At 35.0% G+C, this 20,005-nt stretch overlaps 1 protein-coding gene across 2 annotated transcripts in view; it reads right to left on the bottom strand.

Moving 5' to 3' along the window:
* The window catches only part of DACH1 (dachshund family transcription factor 1), a 425,210-nt gene that overhangs the window by 59,361 nt on the left and 345,844 nt on the right, over positions 1 to 20,005 (bottom strand). The gene's annotated exons all lie outside the window — the stretch shown is intronic.

Genomic DNA, 20,005 nt, shown 5'->3' with positions numbered 1-20,005 from the left:
AATTAAGACTTGACTTACTCCTTAAGACCTAGCCACTGGCCATCCAAGGCAGCCAAGATTCATCCAGATTGGTGATTTGTACTGTCTCATGGTGACCGTTCATTTTTAATCGAAGATACCTATCTTAGAAGTGAAATACCAGATTCTCATGAGTTTAATAGACACTTAATATCATCTTTAATTTAGGTGGCCCACACAATTACCTCCTACAAATTTCCCCACTCTACACCTTTACTAAATGTCAGCCATACTGACAGTCTATACTTTCTTTGTGAGAAATAGTTAACCATGCAAGTATCACTTTTAAATTGGCACATGCATTCCATGAGGTAAAAAAAAAAAAAAAAAAAAAAAAAAAAAAAAAAAAAAAAAAAAAAACAAGGCCTACTTAAAGATTAATAAAACAAAAAATTACTGGCCAAAGGATTCACTTCAGAAAGAGTTAGTCCCATGCCTTACCCATCCATCAGCTATAATTCAACCTTGGATATCGCCACAAATTGTCTTCTGTACTTGTTCCAATTCAGCTTCTCCTGAATTTCCTCATCATATAACCCCAGCCACGAACTTCCCTCACTTTCCACCGTAAGATCCGTGTTTAGCTTCCCAATACCAGCCCAGACACAGTGTGACTCCATTTGAGTACTCCACACCCACGCCGGAAGCTCCCGAGTTCTGGACTACTACCCCACTCTGGTAAGCTATCACGTACCAGGCTGCCGAGAGGCTGCCCTAGACATTAGCTTGCAGATCTAGAGAAACTGACTTCTTTAAGTCTACTAATTTATCACCAGTAATGACTCCTTCCACAGGTGTGTTTTCGTATGTTGCTTTCTTCCTACCTCCCTCGCCACGATCTCTTGAGACGGAAAGCTTGGCATGTGGATGTGAAAAGTCTCCTGAGGTGATGACCTAATAGTTCTATACCTTCAGCTTCACTGGCTTGAACCAATTCACGTTTTCCCTCCCATTCGTAACAACTAACAATTAAAACATTCCACCAAGACGCTTTCAAATGATCAACTTCAGTGAAAATTCTAACCAAAACAAATTTTTTGCAGGTTTGTTTCCTTAAGTGTCTGCAACGTGAAAAGCTGTGAGGGCAGTAATTCTGTCCATCTTGTTCACCTGTGTAACCTCCTTGCCTGGCATCTGACACAAATTTATCATTAATTGGTTGAAAATCTGATATAATTTACCTTCAAAACTAGTTAATTTGTTAAGCCCTTTGTTCTTATATTAATAAAGATAAGTTTTAGCTGAGGTTAGTCTACATTTTAAATTAGCTGAATCTGACTGGGAAGATATGTAATATAAAATGATTTTAGTCTGGGTTGCCTTTTTAGAAATGTGAATCCAGCATAAAAAGGTATTTATGCTACTTTATTTATGATATTTTAATCTAAGTTTTAAAACCTCAATTTTTAAAAATTGAGTGAATATCTTTGTGGCTATTAGTACAGAAAAGGGACTAGTGACTATGTATAAGGAAACATTAAGATTTGATTCATCTATCTAAAAATGATGTCGGCTGTTTTTGGCAGTAGTGGACATGCCATGACAGAGGGTCTATGCAAAGGTTGATAAGCATCCTGTCAAGAATATTATAGAAACTCCTCTCTAGAAATTGATAGGAGGTTAAACTAAATGACCTTTATATCCCTTTTACCTATTGAGATTTTACAACTTCTTCCTTTAAAACTAACTGCGTTCTAACATAGTCATATAAAAATGCAAAGGAGAGCACTAATTTTTAGGATTTAGGGAAATATAAAAAGTTAAGAGTGTATGTTTATGTCAAAGTCAGCACTCTTCCCTTGGCGAGAAGGGGATTCTTGAACAGCACAGCTGCTATTTTGCAACTCTCAGAGCATAAAAACATAATGCAAATTCCCGGACCTTTACTACATACAAGTTTTAAAACATTGATTTCCAATTTATAACCACTTGTTCTCTGTAGCAAAGGAAAAAGATGACATTGTCAGATTTAAAAAATTGTTGTTACTAGCTTTTTTTTTTTTTTGCTATTTTTTTTTTTTTTTTTTTTTTTTAAGATTTTATTTATTTATTTGACAGAGAGAAATCACAAGTAGATGGAGAGGCAGGCAGAGAGAGAGGAAGGGAAGCAGGCCCCCTGCTGAGCAGAGAGCCCGATGTGGGACTCGATCCCAGGACCCTGGAATCATGACCTGAGCTGAAGGCAGCGGCTTAACCCACTGAGCCACCCAGGCGTCCCTGTTGTTACTAGCTTTTTAATGTGTTATATTTAAGAAAAACACATCTGTTGGTACAGAAGAAATAAAAAAATGAATATAGAAATGAGATGTGTTACCTAAGTTTTCCTTTATATTACCTGTTTTTAAATTTAATTTGAAAAACTGTTTGAAATGTTAACATGGCTTTAAATTCCAAATTAAAAAACACCAATAATTTTTTTGCCATTAAACTATTTTCTGTTATCTTCTACTTTATATTCTCTATGTCTAATAGCATGGATGCCTCAGATTCGTTTTGAGGAATTTTTTTATATCATAAAGAATTTATACATTCAAGGTAGAAGACAGCACAGATCAAGAATCTTAGCTGCAGGGCGCCTGGGTGGCTCAGTCGTTAAGCATCTGTCTTTGGCTCAGGTCATGATCCCGGAGCTCTCGGATCAAGCCCTGCATCAGGCTTCCCACTCAGGGGGATGTCTGCTTCTCCCTCTGCCCCTCCTCCTGCTTGTGTTCTCTGTCTCCCTCGCACTGTCTCACAAATAAATAAATGAAATCTTTAAAAAAAAAAAAAAAGTGTCCAGTTCTTGATTTCAGCTTGGGTCTTTTTCTCAAGGTTGTGAGTTCAATCACCACATTGGGCTCCACATGGAGTCTACTTAAAAAAAAAAAAAAAAAAAAAAAAAAAAAAAAAAAAAAAATTAAAATTTAAAAAAATGTACTTAAAAATTTAAAAAAATATATATATCTGAGCTGGAAAGGAAACATGTGTTAAGGCACATGAGGAAGGCGGGGATGAGACCCAGAGAATGTGACAAGAGATGTCTGGTACAGGTGTCAGAGAAGTTAGTGGGGTTCAAATTGCTGGAGCTCCTGTAGGCCAGACATGAGGTTGTGACCCACCATGCTCAGGAACTGATCCTCTTGTAGAAACGGCACTTCTTTCTAACCGTGTAGTCTCATGAGAATGTGGAACTATATTAGCCTTAGATGCCCACGTAACTCTTCATTCCCTTGGCATGTTCAATTCAAATCACACTAGCATCATGGCTACTTAATATTTTTGTGTATATTTCCTTATTCTCAATCCTAATTAAATGTAAGCTCCTTAAGAATAAAATTTCTCTCTATATGGTTGGTATTGTGTTTCTTCTATCTCAAATGGTGCTTTGCATTTATTAGGCTCTCAAGAAATATGTGTGGAGTGAATAAACAAATGTTTAAAAAAGTATTTCAAAATGAAATAAATTAATCTCTTAGGCTAACTCCTGTGTATTTAGTTTTACTCAGAATTATTAAGTTTATAAGCATATATATTAAAGATTCTTCTTAACAAAATATGAAGAAGGATTGAGATAAGTTAATTATAAATAAAATACCCCTATAGTATCTAATGCATTTGAAGGAAATTCAAAGAAAGGTATATTTTATTTTATATGTACATACACACATAGTAATGTAAATTTGAGGAACATATGGGTAATAGGTAAGTAGAACTCTTCCATATTTTAGTCAGTCAGTAACTATTCTATATTGAGATAATTAATTTACTTTTAAAACTATCACCAGAAGCTTTAGGCAAATATAAATAGGTTTGTTATTTGACATAGTAAATGATCTTTCATTACTTATTCCTTGTCTGCCTATAATAAGATTTCAAAAGAATGGAAAACCCAGAAAGAACCTGAAAGTTTTACTACTGCCTTCTATTTTGTCTCATACACTTTAAGATGAACAAATTATAACTAGCACATGTACTGAAACATGATTTCATAAATGACTTAAAACTAATGGAAAATTTGAAGACAATTAAAATACTCAACTTTATTAGAAGGTGCTTCATAGCTCATCTTCCCCTTTGTTTTCCCCCCTTCAGTTTTCCTTTCCTTCCCCTAATGACCTCTGGGAAACAATCTGAGGTTATCCGAGGGGACAGGGATGGAGGGATGGGGTAGCCCGGTGAGGCGTATTAAGGAGGGCATATGTTATAATGAGTACTGGGTATTATAGGCAAATAATGAATCACGAATCAAAAACTAGTGATGTACCGTATGGTTGACTAACATGATATAAGAGAAAAAGAAGTGCTTCATATTTGAGCAAGCAAATCAAACATGCAAGTTTTGCTCCTGCATTCTTGATATACATGAAAAACTCACATTGCCCCTTAATATCATTTTACATTAGAAAATTTAAAGGAAAAAAAAAGAAAAATTAAAGAAATACCATAACAAGAAATAAGTAAAAAGAGTACATTTATATGCATTTTCAAAATTCACACAAAACTCAAGTTTCTGGTATGTCCCCACCTAGGACTGCTCAGGACAGTAGTTTTTGGAAGGAGAATGTACATTGGAGTCACTTCCTTTTAGTTGGGAATCATCACAAAAATAGTATCCTCATTGCTTTTCTCATAATGTATTCTAAAATCTATTCCCTAACTTTTATTGGGCAGGATGCAAATTCTCCACAGAAATTTGAATACAGTGCCTAGTATAGCAATAGTTTCAAAAATATCATGATACTCTAGAGAAAATTATTTCCTTCATTCAAAATTATTTTCAGAACTGTTATATTCAATCATAAATTTCACTGAGACTTTTCAGAAAACCAGATTAATCCTAAAATATGAATATATCTTGCCAATTGGTTTAGTTGGTAAATCAGCCAAATTAGAAGTTAGTCTTTCTGGAATTATTTATAGATGAAGAGCAAATTCAATATAGAGAGTACTGGAGCAAGTAAGGATATTTAGTTCATCCATGGACTTCCTAGAGGAAGAGAAATCCAAGTTCAGAATCAAGGATAATCAGGATACAAAATATTAAGGCATGGCTAAGACCTAAATTTTAGAAAAAGAGATTATTTAATGTCTCAAACCTCATATCAAGGGTCTAAACTTGCCTTCTACTTTAGATTAACTTCTTCAAATATTAATACGTTTTCTCTATCATCTATTTATTAAACATTAAAAAAAAACACAAAACAACCCTTGTTTATCAATGTTTACTGAAATTCTTCATCCAATTATTCCCACACTGCCCTGGTAGGCAATGAGTCTAGGCTGCAAGTTATCCCAGTGAGCCCATGCCATTCCCAGTGATTACCATCTTGTTTTCTGAGAAATTCTTTTACAAAATGATTTAGAATCTTCTTCAGGGTCATATTCAAGGGGCTTCTTATGCTGTATGTGTACATTCTTTCTTTCTTTTTTTTTTTTTAAGTCATAACTGCATTAGCTTATTTACTCATCCATTACCTCTCTTGTCTATGGGCCAACAAATTCAACTGCAATTTAGGTCAAATATCTTAAAGCATAATTCATATGGCCTGAATTCATTTAAAATAGCCAAAACTTTTCTTTCCATTTCTTCCTGTATCTTGGGCTCTCATGATACTTACTCTCACTATTTTTATTTTCTCTTAGAAAGATGAAAACAAAAGAATAACAAATTTCTTTGTATCATTTTGGATGCTTGCCATATATACTCAAAGATGAGAATACACTGAATGTTATATTGTTACTTGATTACTTGATGTAAATTTACTTTATCTGTATCCCCAACATGGAGTTACAAATTTTAAGGGGAAGAGCTGGCTTACAGTTACTCTACACTTTCCAATCTGATTCTAGATCAAGTTTTCAAAAAAATTAATAATACTGAAGAAGTCATTCTTTTTTCCTGTCTTGTTTAATAAATAATTAAGATATAATGCCTGCAACTGTGCCCACTTTATAGACTTTCCCCCTTTTACTGAATAATTCTAAATGCATGTAACTATTTTGTAATATATCCCATCTATTCTAAAAAAGAAAATCTCTCTTGTTACCATTCTTCCCTTCAATTACTGTCCCAGTTTTTCCTATCCCTTTTCAAGTGTTATGTATACTCTGTCACCTCATCTCCCCATGCATTAATCTTGAACTCATTCTAGTCAATTTTTTATTTCTCCCTTTCTAATAAAACCACTTTTTTCAAAATCAACTGTGAAGTCAATATTGCCATATCGGATTGTCAATTCTCAGACCTCCCCTTACTTAACAGCAGCCCTGGACATGTTGATTATTCCTTCATTCCTGAAACTCTTTCTTCACTTGGTTTCCAAAACACCATTCTGTCTCTCTTCTCCACAAACCTCAATGGCAGCTTCTTCTTACTCTCTTTATTGCTTTTCTTTTTTATCCAATCTTTCTAAGCTCAAAACATTACAGGGTACCTTCTGACCTTTTCTCTTTGCTATACGCGTTCCCTCATGATCTCATTCAGACCCACACCTTTAAATACCATCTATATGCTGATGGCTCCAAAATTTATATCTTTAGCTCAGACCTTTTGCCTGAACTGCCCTCATCTCTGGACTCACATCTCCACTGGGATCTCTAATAGGCATCCTGAAATTCACATGTCCAAAAAAACGAACACTTAATTACCCAATTCCACAGCTGCTCCTTCTATCATCTTGTTAATCTCTGTCCCATTCCACTCACTTTCTTCTCAGAGTCAACTAAAATGATGAATTTGTAGTGTTTCATTCTAGTTCATACAGCTCTAGATGATACATAGAAACACAAATCTGAATATATCTATATATGTGTGCAACCTTCAGAAATATGTAGCATATTTTTGAGTTGAGCTTACATAAATAACATCATGCTATTAATATCTTTTTTCCAACTTTTATTGTGTTTGTGAGACTTCTCTAAGATGGTTCCCATAGATCTATTTATTCATTTGAAGTGCTGTATGAAATTACATCATCCAACTATGCTATCTTTTATTTATTCATTCTTCTATTGCACTGTTCAATCGGTTCCAAAATGTTTGGTATTATAAACAATGTTGCAGTAAAATGCTTATTTTATCTATGTACTAGGCCTTTGCATGCCCTATTTTATGTTATTCTCACAGAACAATCTTGGTAGTATTATCCTTTTTCACCATAAAAAAAGACTGAATCTTAAAGAGATTGTGTAATTTTCCTAGAATCACAGTTTGTCAAGGACACAGACAGAATTTGAAATTACATTTATGCCATTTCACCATCCAGATATTTTCTCCTTCTGCACTAATTTATCTGGTTCTAAATCCCATGAATGAAATCTTTGTAGAAATAACACTGACAGTAATAGGAAACAATGAGAAAGGCCCATGACAAGTCCTTATCTTTGCTTCAATGAGAATTCTAGAAAATCATGAGTGGGCAATGAGAACACTAGTATGGGAGAAACAGGAGTATAGTAGTGGCAGCCCCATTTAGAAATCTACTGTTTAAAGCCTTGTTATCAACTCGTTAGGCATTCCAGTTCTAGAGCTACTGCCAAGAAATTCATAGGAACTGGTGACTCAAGTGTGGCCTGAGGAAGAAGCAGAAGTCAAATAGGAAGTTTTAGTTGGTGTGATTGAGACCCATGGAAAAATACTTGATATTAACCAAAATGAGAAAATTAGAAAGATAGGATGGGGCAAGGTACAGGGTGGAGGGAACTTAAGTACTTGATGTTTCTTTTGATGTTTTACTTATCAAAGACTTTAATTAAGCCAAGAATTCCTATTTGCCTACTCAATAAGAAAAAAGATCAAGAAGTAAATAGCACATAGGAAAAAGAAAAGCAGCACACCATGCTGCCTCCTTACAGACACACATCTAGAAAAGTGATGCTTTTCTTCTTTCCCTTGCCTCCATACCCATGCCATTTAGCTTCCGGCTAGAGATTCAATCATCAGCAATGACTGAAATCGATCATTAGTATCGGTAGAAAGAATAATAGAAAGCACATCAAGCTAAGAGATTAAACAATAAACATGCAGTATCAATTTGTCTATACTGATCTGCTCTGGCCTTGGATCTTGCTTTTAAAAATTGTATTTTAATAATTGTATGCCCGGGTGGCTCAGTCAGTGAAGTGTCCAACTCTTGGTTTTGGGTCAGGTCATGATCTCGGGGTTGTGAGGTTAGCCCCACGTCGGGCTCCGTGTTCAGTGAGGCATCTGCTTCTCCTCCCACTCCCCCCCGCCCCTCCCTCCACTCACACACTTGCTTTCTCTCTCAAATAAATTAATTAATTAAGAAAAAATTGTATTCTTGTCTTGTTCCCCTACAGGATTTATTCCTAATGCTGTAACTGGGGCCTATCCTGCTCAAGAACCTGAACCTTGGTTCCATGTTCAATGGCTTGGTTTCCCTTGGCCTATAGTTCTTCTGTTTCCCATCTCAGCATTTTCTGTTTTTGGAAATCCAACCCAAAAGCCAATTCTCCATGGTCAGGTGTCCCCAATATATACATGTATTTGTGTGTGTGTGTATGTGTGTGTGTGTGTGTGTGTGTGTGTGTGTGTATGTATGTATATGTGTGTGTGTGTATTTTCCCCCCAGAACTTACTTTTTTAAAAAAATATTTTATTTATTTATTTAGACAGACAGAGATCACAAGTAGGCAGAGAGGCAGGCAGAGAGAGAGAGGGAGATGTAGTTCCCCACTGAGCAGAGAGCCCAATGCAGGGCTCCATCCCAGGACCCCAAGATCAGGACCTGAGCCAAAGTCAGAGGCTTTAACCCACTGAGCCACCCAGGCACCCCTAGAACTTCCCTTTTGTCTACTGCTTACAGCCCTCTGTTTGTCACCTACTGTCTGCCAGAATTTTCTTGTCTGTTTCAACAGTCTGACTACTGTTTAGTCTTCTCTACATCCTGGTCCTCATACCTAAAGATTTTTAGAATTTGAATACTATGACTTTTGGCTTATCACATGAACTAACAAGCACCCATTATGTAGAAGGAGAAAAGTTAATGGCATGGAGAGAGAATCCCTTGTCTTCCTCTAGAGAATAAGGAGGCAAACACAGAAGAGAAAAATATTAAAACAGGAAAAAATCAAATGCCAACTATGAGGGCTGAGTAAAAACTACTGAAGTGGCAGGAAACATTAAGTATTTAGTCTAATAGACCAATATAGTCCAAAGATTTGGATAATTTTGTTCTCTGACAAACTTTTCTCAGATTCCAAAGTGTGAATAAACTCAGTAAAATGCTATCAAATCCTGAAGATATGAAAATCCTATACGAATAAATGTTAATGTTTTTGTGTGTCAATTAGCCATAAAGAATTGCACAGTACAACTTCAAATGCAGTTTCAAATGTTTCCACATTTGCCAAATTGTTGTGCTTCTGAATTGATTCTTAGAGGCTTTTTGTTGTTTCAATTATAAAAATCTAATTTAGGAAACCCACAGAAGAATCATTATGCCTTTTAAGAACATCTAGAACAGTAATCTCTCTCTCGCTCCTTTTTTAAGGATTATTCTTCCTAGGGAAAAAAATACAAAAATAAAAACAAAGACATAGATATTTTGGAAAATAAAGTGAGACGGTGATCAGTGGAAAAGGCTACGCTTAAATTCAACAAGAGTATAAGAAATATGCACAGACTTAGAAGTATATACAGTAATTGGAACCATCTGCTAACAAATACAGGTACTACAAGACCTGTTTCAAAGACTAAATTGGACTCATTTGTTATTAGCAGTATATATTTGCATTCAATTAATGTGTTAAAATCCTTTAAAAGTATGCTCTCTTAAGTGGGTTAAACATGTTCATTGTAATCTTGTTTATACTAATAATTGGCTTAGCAAATCTTTTCTTTATATCTAGTACAAAGGTAAACTTTATCAAGCCCAAGCTAAATTATCATAAATTCCATATTAGCAGAAACCAAATTAATGAGGTTTGATTGTACCAAGAAAATTGCTTTTGCCATTTGCTTAATTTCATCTGCTGTATATAACAACAAAAAATTCAAGTGATGGAAGGGGTAGATAATTCAGTATTTGCAAAAATATTAGTAGAAGCAAGGCAAACTTTCAGAAACTCTAATTTAGTGTTATATTTATTTGTTTAGGTTCCGTGTGTAATACGATGTTAAGTATATTACTGTACCATGCTATTACGGAACAGATGTTAAATGCAATGTAAAAATGTCAGGGGTAAATGATTGATGATCCTCTTTGCCATTTCAAAGTAAACCATGATTATTTATATGCTCTGGACATTGCTTGAAAGCATCATATTAAATCTAAACAATTGATCCATTTTCAAGGGTTTTTGTATAATGTATTATTTATGTGTTTTTTATTCTTTGGTGAAAATGCCCCAGTAGAAGGAAGTATTTAGAGTCTCAAGGGCTCCACCCAGTCCATATGGTAGATTTGTTCTCTGTGTAATACTTACCTTTTCCCTCTAGGCCCATATGGCAAGTCCATAGGCTGCCCAGGCCCCTCTGTCCTCCACAGGGGCCATATGGCAAGTTCAGTGAGCACTCATTTACCTTGTATTAATATTTTATCTGCCTCAGACAGAAAAAGAGATCAGATTAAGGAAAGTCAGCCCCTGAAAATGGTTTAGCCATATAATCAATACTGAGTGTCAATGTGGTATGAGATATGGGTTCTGTTATTTCATTGATATTAAAAATAGCAAATCCATTTGAATAATTTATCAAATAATTTCATAAGCTCTTTTGATCACTTGATATACATTGACAGGATACTATTTAATTATGCTAATCATCTAGGCAATATTAACACATGATAGTATAAGCTTATAAAGTTCAGAACTGGTTTAAACATATAGGCTTTGATATATCCAAAGAGATAAGACTGAATCTAAATTATAATCTATATTACCATAGTAATTGCTCTAAGATTAAGTCATTGCTATAACATTTGTAACTATAGGCTAAACTTTTGCTGTCAACTTAAAGTAATGAAGAACCCCGAGTACTTTATTTAAAATTAGAATTTACATGAAAAATACGGAAAAATTAAAAATACTACATTTCTGCATCTTCTACTGACGCTACAGATTCTTTTTTTTTTAAATTTTATTTATTTGATAGAGATCACAAGTAGGCAGTGAGGCAGGCAGAGAGAGAGGAGGCAGGCTCCCCGCAGAGCAGAGGGCCCGATATGGGGCTTGATCCCAGGACCCCTGAGATCATGACCCAAGCCGAAGGCAGAGGCTTGAACCCACTGAGCCACCCAGGTGCCCCAACGCTACAGATTCTTATAAAGGTACCAAGTGAATAAACTCTGTGGGGGTAATTTATTTCAGTGTAAATTCATCTAGTTGATAAAAATCATTATTTTTATAACTCCGTTTACTTCCGAGACAGACATCCCATCTCTTTGTTTAGTCTTTAACACCTGGTAGCATTGTATGACCTGATACATTATGATGACATACCCCATCATCAAATTATTATTCCAAGCACTTAACAACTTCCAGAATATGCCAGAGAAACATGCATATCCTTTATGTTAGTTATAGCTAGGTATGGATATTTCTTTTATCTCCATCCATGAAAAGATACTTGCCTCATTTTTTAAAAACATCTTCATTATTAATAACTCAAGTTCAGTTATTCAAAGTGAACAAAAACAACAATGCAGACCGCCACACTTATGGCAATTTATTTTTGTTAGGCCTTGGAATTCTTGTAAGCTTATGTATGAGATCTGACATGAGAATGTTCAAAAGAGGGAGTTCATGCTTTGTTGCTTCGTTCTTTCTTTAATATAGTTCAGTGTTTTCTTCTTGGACATGTCTTTCAATCAGTCAACCTCTCTCCACAAAACAATTATAAAGAGTTGGGTATTTTTTTATAATTTGATTCCACACTAAGTGCATATCCTATTATCATGTTTTGCCCATTTTCTTCTGAGTCCCTGCATCTGTAATCATACTTGTTATGATCTCTGTCCAGAATGTATTTGCCAGGCCAATGTAAATTCCGAGATCATATCACATAGGTGATACGAAATAGATTCTGAAGTCATTTGAAATTTTAAAATGATAATATTGAAATAAAAATGTTAATGTGTTTAGGTTTGTCACCTGTGAGTGCAAGTAAAGTCATAATTAAAATATAAAGATAACATCAGGATCTCTGACAGCTTATTTTAGGCTTGTATATATAGAAACATATTTTAATGAAAATATAAAAGTTTAATTTTATGCACTGAATATTTCCATGGAGTCAGCACTTTGCTATTTTGTGATAACATGTTAAAATTAATGGGATGTCTTAACTAAGTTCTTTCTGCATATATACATATAAAAAAGGGAAAGCTCTGAACCTGACTTCATAAATAACATTCACTGTGATTTTGTTAAAGTTTAGATGTGGGGATTTGTATTTGAAATCCTCGGAAGGTTACAGGGTGCAACCCTCCAACAATATCTCTGAGTCTTCAGGGACAAAATCCCATTATGTGGAGTTCAGTGAAAGGGGTAAACACCACCATAAAGAAATACAAATTGCACATATTTCCCATTTAGCTAGTGTCACCAAAGTTCACCATTTAGAATTCTAACCAGTTAGGACTTATTCTTGGAGGTCAAGTACCTTGTGAACCTTGTCATCTCATTGATGACATCATATCCCATCCATCAGTTCTTTCAGGAGCATACTTGCCATCTGCTCAGCACACGTTGTAATAACTTATTAGACAAATTCACAGGGTAACAATCTGTACAATGACACTGTTATCTTAATGCTGGCACATACTGAGATAACAACCACTGTTTCTTTGTCAGAGCCCAAGGATTCTGCCCTCCAACTTTAAGACAGAAGTTAGGAGGCTGTTTAAACTTCTTAAGTCTCCAGAAACTACAAGCATATGGGCAGAAACATTTTTCTCCACTGTAGGGCCACAAATGAAACTCACCTCATAAGGAGGTCATTCCAATGGATGATCCCTGCTTAGTGTTTGTGAGCTGTGAATTTCTTTTTTTTTTCTCCATGAGGGAATCAGATATATAAGAAGTATGTGCCTGTACCCCCATAGAAACTTAAAAATAATAACATTCATAATCGCCAAGCAATAAAGCTCAATACCTTCCCACTTGCTAAAATAATATAATTACAATAATTTCCCGACCTGTTCCAGATGACTACAATCTCTCTTATTTTTTTTTTTCTAAAGACATTTAATTAGCAGAAAGAGGGTCTCAAACGTATAGCTGACACTGCATACCTGTAACTATAATAGGTCCTTTGGAAAAACCAAGGACAGTGTCCAAGATCACGTACCTATATTTTAGCAGCTTTTTATTTGCAGCGTAGAATTATTGGGCATACTTAACCTAGCAGCTATCAAAGGTCTTATGACTTAATGAATCCCGGCACAACCGTCTCTCTATCCCTTAGCTTTAAAAATTATAAATTTTTAGAGAAGATGGTTTTTATTTTGCATTACATGAAATTTATCCTCTGTTCCTTCTTTTGGCTTGTCATTTATTCCAGCTTACACTGTGATCAACATTGTACTAAAATAAAGTCAAGTACAACAGCCGCTCCCTGCCCATCAAAACGCACAGACGTCTGCCAAGCACTTGTAACAGCTGGTGTTACATTAATTAGTTTAAACTATTTATTTCATCCATCTCCAGAGCAGATTGAGCAAAAACATTAGAGATTATTCTAGCATCTGTAAGTGCCCTGCAAACATTAACCAAGGAAAGTTAGAATATTCATTGGTATCGTATATGCACAGATACACAAATATCTGTTTATATTGATATATATGATTTAAGAATCCGAAAAGTCCCTATAAATGAGTAAACTCTATCATATACTTAGTGAAGAGATGTTTTATTAACTGCCTTTACAAACATAAGTTTTCGTCTTATATTTATCTTTTGTGTCCACCAAGTTTTTCTCTTTAAAAATTATCACTAGAAAGTGATAATAATTCCTGGCAGCATGGGCCATTAAACAATATATGACAGGGACTGGGTGACTCAGTGGATTAGTCACAGATTTTATAGCCACTGTTGGAATCCTGCCCTAACTACAGTGATCAAAACACTGTTATCAAATGGTTGTAAAAATCTCAATTAAAATTACTTCAATGGCCTCCACTAGGTTCTTAGCAAACTACATCCCATAACATGAATCTACACGTTATTGACAAAATTAACTCAACTGCCACTTTTTGGCTTAAGAGAATTTAGAAATTAACTATCTAACTGACTCTTCAAGTAATGGTTGTCAACAGGGACTTGATTATAAATGTGTGTCCATTAAACACCTGTCAGTCTATGCTTTTTGTGGGACTTCTACATTTTTAAGACTACATTATCTTCCACCATTCCTTTTCTAGAAACCAAGTACATATGGATTAAACTAACACTGGATGCATCTGCTCATGAAAAACAAAACATTCTGAAATATATGAAGACGAATTCACAAAAGTAATGGTAGAGAATACTCACGATTTAAAAATTTGTGTATAGTATCAAAATCATACCATGTCAATTCCCCCAAGGTTGATGGTATCCAAAGCAATCTGTTTTAGTCACCAAAGCAATATCATGAACAGAACTGGACACATAACTTATTCAACTAAGTGCAAACAGAAAGGTCTACATGATAGATAGAAAACAAACATTTAGGAAATAATCTGATCTTCAGGGAAGAAAAGTAAGAAGGAGTGAAGAGCATTCGGGAAAACAATACTGTATACCTTGGCAAAACTTTTCCATATAAATAGCCAGAAGTCCTGAAGCAATACTCATTATTCCTGGAGTTAAAAGCTTTTGCTGTTTTAACCTTACTCAGGTCAAAAATCAATCTCTATAAAGGAAATTAATTTTACTCCTTGGCATTATATTTTCCTATAGCAGATGCAAAAACAAAAAAAACAAAAAAACAAAAAAACAAACCCTGTATAAAAAATTTTAAGCAATATAACTGTATTAGATTTATCTCAGACTGAAATAACCCAGATGCCCAGATGTTGAATTTTGAGATTAAAGGGGCTATTAGAATGCATTCCTATGGTAACATTGCCTCTTCTTCTACACTGTGTCTTTTAGCTAAGGGGATTTACCTTGGTTACCTACATTTGTTTATGGGCAATTTAATCATTAATATCAGACTATTATAGGCTGTTTTAGAGCTATTTCTCCCCAAAATTTAGGTGTTGAAGCCCTAATCTCCATTGTGACTATATTTGGAGACGGGCTTGTAAAGGGGTAATTAAGGTTAAATGAGATTACAAGAGTGGGAGTCTTATCCAATAGGACTGGTGTCCTCATTAAAAGAGGAAGAGAGGGGCACTCTCGGGTGACTCAGTTAGTTAAGCATCTGTCTTTAGCCCAGGTCATGATCTCATGGTCTTGGGATAATCCTGCGTCAGGCTCTATGCCCAGCTGGGAGTCTGTTTCTCCATCTCCCTCTGCTCCTCCCCCTTTTTGTGCTCACTCTTTCTATCTCAAATAAATAAATTTTAAAAATCTTAAAAAAAAAAAAGAGAGGAAGAGATGCCAGTGGTACCAGCACACGTGGGAAGGGTAGGTGAAGACACAGTGAGAAGGTGGTGTCTCCAAGCCAAGATAACTCAGGCTTCAGGGAACAGTAAACTGCCACAACCTGATTTTGGACTTCTGGCTGCCATCACTGTAAGAAAATAAATTTCCCTTGTTTAAGTCATCCTGTCTATGGTATTTTGTTCTGGGAGCTCTAGCAAACAGACAAGGGAACCACAGCACAGATACTGGAAACCATCCTAAAGTGGGGTACTCATTTCTCACATTCTACAGTTCTCCTTAATTAGTGATCACTGAAAATAAGTGAAAATAAGCAAACTCCATTTGCTCCTTACAGCAGCCTTCACATTCAATATGAGAAAGCTTGGGGAGTCTTACTGGCTTGTGTCAAAGAAGAAGACTGCGAAGTTATAATGGTCTTGTACCCAGACTTCTGGATCAAGTTCTAAGTTATCAACACTGTTCTAGACCATGGGTCTCTTTAAACTTTTGGTATAAATAATCAATTTTAGAATCTTAAACCTTTTAAATCCCTAGGAGATAAAATGTTGACAAAGGTAAGTGGAGTGAAATATTTTAGAGAAAAAGTTCAGAAGAGACAGTATCCTATTTCTGATCTGACATATGCAAACGATGGACCATAGGCCAAATCGAGCCTTGAATAGCCTGTGAGCAAAGAATGGTTTTGGCATTTTGAAATGATTTGAAGAATAAAATAAAAAGAGGAATGATATTTTGTGATACCTAACAATTATATGAAATTCAAATTTTGGTGTCCATAAAGTTTTATTGGAACAGAGCCACAGTCATTCATTTGTATATAATCCATCGTCCTTTAAAACTGTAAGAGTAGATTTGGGGAGTTGTGACAGATACCATATGGCCCAGAAAGCCTAAGATATTTACTATCTGGCTTTTGACAAAGTTTGCCGACTCCTGTTTTATACAATAGGATCAGTGGCATCCTTTATTATAATTGTGTCAAATAGTCTAGCTCTGGTTTTTCCACGGAGCCTATTTAACTCATAACAAATTTATAGAGTATCACTAATGAACTGATAGTATTCTTTCCATTAGCTCTAACCTATATTTATGATGTTATTCAAGGGGGAAAAGGGTGTTTCAACTTTCAAACAATTCACAAGTGAATTTGGGGAACATAACCTGTTGGTAAATTTGTGCCTACCTGGTTCAGAGATGACTGATGATGAAGAAAGATGATAAAAACAAGAGTTAGCCACATCTCTACTTTATTCAATTATTCTTACAACTTCTCCCTTAAGCATAAACTTATTATTCCCATTTTTCACATTTGGAAAATGAGGATTAATGTGGCTAAGTAGCCATTACAATCTAATAGTATACACTATGTCATTGAGTGGGAAGTGGAATCTAAATTTCCCTGAATCTAGAGCTCTTGTTTTCAACCATTATGCTCCACTGTCTACAATAATTTCCCTTAGGTAAGTATTGTTTCTGTTCATAAATTAACATTTTTATTACCAAGCTGTTCTAAAACTAACCTAAGTCCAAAACAATAAATTTTAAAGTTTTTATTAAAGGGATACCAATTTGATTCAAAATTGATAAAAGCAGTACTTCTGAGGACTTGTAATACTTTAGCAATTATGTTTCAGATCAGTTTCTTGTTCAAATGTTTCAGTCCTGACCAACATAGCCCACATGTATGTACAAGATTAAACTTTGGCACGGGAATTGATATGCCCCTAAATTAGAATATCTATCTGGCTACCACACCATTACTTATTGTTTCTAATGTTTCCATGTAATAAGAGGATTTTAACAATAAGTTGAAATAACTTTAAAGGTACAGTAAGGCAATTTAGAGAGAAAAAATGCTAGGTCAAACTTGGGTTTCTTTCTAATTATGTCATTCTCAAGCTCTGAGTCTCAAACAATCTATCAATCCTCTCTAAACCTCAATTTCACCACTGTTAGAATGGAGATAAAATGGTACCCATTGAAGAAACTTATTGTTAGGATTAAATGTGATAATGCCATGCTCTTACCACCACATCACAACCTCACGGGGTTGGAGAAACAAATCGAGCCATAGGTGGACAACGTAGGAATAAGGTGAGACTTGTCCCCAAAAGTGTAAACAAGAATTTAGGGAAGAAGAAATAAAAAAGAATTTTGAAGGAAAAGTAAAGGAGATAATCATATATATGATTTAAAGGACAAGTTAACAAAGTTCCAGAAATCTAGTAAAAACAGACACAAAAAAGAAAATGGTGAGAATAAATTATTGATTATAAGAAAAATAACTGATTTAAATATAGACAGATGGAACTATTAAACAATTATATATAAATTCAGACAATATGTTTCAGGGAATAGTTCATCCGAGGAAGACAGTCAGATTTAAAAGGAAATTAAACTAATTGGAGTTTGTCCTCTAATACTAATAGGAAGCATGTAAAACCACAGAGAGCCATACATTAGTAGAAAGCAAGGAGGAAAATTTGAAATCAGTATCAACATGTTTGTTCCAGTAATATAACATGGGGGAACCAGGTAAGGAGGTAAATTGGCAGCATGTATATAGACAAAATAATATTCTTGTACAGATGGGGTACACACACATCCTCTATTCCTCGTTTGTGAAGCATGAATACACTGAAGTTTGATTTCAAGCTCTTGTTATGTGGATCCAATGAACACGTCTGTCTCGGTTATTATGTTAAAGAAATGGCATTTTGGTTAGGAGCAGGGTCTCTGGAGGGAAACCTACCCGCTACCCATGAGCCATGTTGACCTTGGACTCTGTGTTGTTCCCCTTTTCTGTAAAATGGAGATAATAATAGTAGTCCTTAAAAGTAGCCATGAGGACTGAGTTATTATACCTTCAGTAGTCAGAGCAGTTCTTGGCATATAGGATGTACTATGTAAAAGTTTTCTGGGATTAACAAATATTTTGAAAGCAAATGGGGGCAGAGATGATATTCTTCTTTCTGTTTTTTTCTAAAACAGTTTATGACTTTCCCATTTGTAATCTGTGTGAATATGGATATAGATATATATAGATTAGATAATCAATATAAAATACATAAATGCATGTGGCTTTATTATAGCTTTAAATCTCATAACTATCTAGTACAAGTTCAATGGGAATTAAAAATACTAGCTATATCCTAAAACATACTCTAAAGCCACCTCTTAGGCGAAAAAACCCTAAATGAGAATCTTTTAATCTTTCAAACTCATGGAAAACTGTTGTTCATATAGGCTCTCTTGTAAGCAGACTCAACATTTGTTGACATGCTGAAGCTATAATCCATCATTTTCATCTCTTCATGGTTGACTCCTCATGTCTTTGCTTCACCCAGAAAGTTAAGTAATCATCCGATGCCAAAGTATCAGATAAAAATGTCAAATCACATATGTGGTCAGCTTCTACAGGATACTTAACCCCACATTCCCTCTCAAATGGCCTGCAGAGGAAGACCCTCACACTTACACTTAGCTTAGTACTTAGCCGCCATACTGTCCTTACTACTACTAACAAAATCCATTTAAAACTTTAAAAAAATAAACGTTAATACTTTAATTTCAAGGGAGCTTCAGGTTCACATTTTCTTCTCATTTCAAAAGTCATTGTTTTGTAGGTATTTATAGCACAATAGAAGATGTCATGTGACCGTTCCAGGAAACTGCAAACTACTACAGTAAAACAACGAAATTCAAATTGTTCTGCGGTGTGGAAGAAACTGGATTGTTCTAAATAACGAATGGAACATAAAACATATTGACTGTAGAATTGCAGCCAATGTATACGGTATTCAGAAGCAGAGCATTTTAAAGCTTTGCTAATATAAATGATTATTTGTTTCATAGGCAGGACACGCCTACAAAGGAAGTGGGGATGAGAACACCCTGGGACACATCTTTGGAGCTTTTCTAAACTGTTACCTTCACATGGACATACGAATCTAGGAGCACACGGAGAACTGAAGTAGGGCGTATGGGTTGTAATTTTTAAAAAAAGTACTTCAAGTTTCCCTATGAATCTTCCCAACACTTATCCCCTTCTTGAACATCATTTTCTGACTCTTTTGATGAGAGCACTACTTTGACCCCAAATAACCCATCACGTTCTTTTTAAAGTCAAACTCCAATGCAAATACACTGATATCTTACAACTTACCAAACAAATATATAAAATCTTTAGCTTATTAAATAGATTTCACTGTATCACCTTTTCATGGCACAGGACCATTAAGATCAATAATAACCACATTTTTATTATTCTTTTATTCCTCCATGATATAACTTAATCAGGTATGGTCTTTAACCCATTTTGACAAGTCTTACAGATGAAAAGTTCATCCCAAAGGCTGAACGTTGCAGGGACTTCCTTATTCTAAAACTGTGCACTGTTTTACTTTCTGATGAAATTGTACACTGACCGACCTGAATTTTTCTTTTCTCTTCCACC

The sequence above is a fragment of the Mustela erminea genome, chromosome 15, assembly GCF_009829155.1.
Source record: "Mustela erminea isolate mMusErm1 chromosome 15, mMusErm1.Pri, whole genome shotgun sequence".
Classification (NCBI taxonomy): domain Eukaryota; kingdom Metazoa; phylum Chordata; class Mammalia; order Carnivora; family Mustelidae; genus Mustela; species Mustela erminea.
Note: the sequence above shows the minus strand (reverse complement) of the source record. Positions and strands in the feature narration are given on the sequence as shown.